This window comes from Hipposideros armiger, unplaced genomic scaffold (assembly GCF_001890085.2).
Source record: "Hipposideros armiger isolate ML-2016 unplaced genomic scaffold, ASM189008v1 scaffold_105, whole genome shotgun sequence".
Taxonomy (NCBI): domain Eukaryota; kingdom Metazoa; phylum Chordata; class Mammalia; order Chiroptera; family Hipposideridae; genus Hipposideros; species Hipposideros armiger.
The window spans coordinates 2,047,664-2,048,921 of record NW_017731455.1 but is presented as its reverse complement, the minus strand read 5'-3'; positions in this window follow the sequence as shown (position 1 = coordinate 2,048,921).

The window sequence follows — 1,258 nt, the reverse complement described above, 5'->3', positions numbered from 1 at the left end:
AGGGCAGCTACACACTAATTCTATACATTCATTCTACATTCTAGATGCTTCCCAGGTATTTTAAACCCCACAATGAAAGTTTAAAAGGAGGTAAGCTGTGCTATCATCATTTAAAGATGGGGAAATTGAGGCTCAGAAAGGTGAAAGGATTTGCCAAGATCAATCTACTATTAAGTGGTAGAGCCAGTATAAAGATGCTGGAAGGCAGGTGCTATTTCCTAGATGAAGAGGTGGAAGTCCAAAGAAGTCAAGGAACAAGCAAGTTCATTACCAAGACTGGTCTAGAATCCAGGTTTCTTGATGTCTTATCTTGACTTTCTTAAATTATTGTCTCTAACCAAGGTTTTCTGATGCCAACAATGAGGAGATTGGCAGAGATTTGCCATTGAGTTCATTCTTTCACTCAGCAAGTATTTATTGTGCACCTACTAAGTACCCAGCACTTTGCTAGGTATTGGGCACACGGCGGTAGACAACAAGGGTGGGTCCCTGCTGCTCACTTCCTTAGTCGAGGCTGCTCCACTGGATGTGTCATGAGTGACACACTCATGTGGCCGAGAGGGTTGGTGAGTGGCCCGAGGAGGCCAGAGCCTGCTTTGCAGGGGTGCGGAGAAGAGCAGACTTGCCTGGCAAATGAGGGCTCTGGGGCCTGGGGCCTGTGAGAAATGCACAGATGGGTGAGAGTGATGCTTTGGGACCTCAGGACATGCTACCTCTGTTGACAGCCAACACTTGTGCTTCAGGGTAGAGTGGGGAAGGGCGTTGGCTAAGGAATTAGAAAACTCTGGGTCTCAGGAATAGTCTTCTTGGGTGGGTCTGAGCCCTCTAGTAGGCATTCAGGTGTGGCCCTGGTGTTTAGGGGAAGGTGGCACTGCTTTTCTTCTTTCATTGTAAAAGTGCTTTGGTGATGCTCAGCCGGCTTGAACATCTAAAGTCAGCCACGGGAAGACTGAGAAAGAAGCGTGGTGTGCTGGTGAGTGCTAACAACTGGCTCTCTGGGAGAAAAGTCCTGATTTGTTGCATTTGCTGCAGTGCTTTCTTTGTAAATATTTTCACCATGGCTGATTTCAAGCTACCAGTGTGATGTCAACCAATTTCCGAAATTCCTAAATATTTAACATTTGGCTCTTGGAGCCAGAACAAGGTGGCGTCCAGCACAGCCCTGGAAAGAGGCGCGCTGGGCTACCCATGAAGGTGTCAGCGCCTAATGAACCTGGAAGGGAGAGTGTGAGGACTACAGGTGATTACAGGTGAGGGG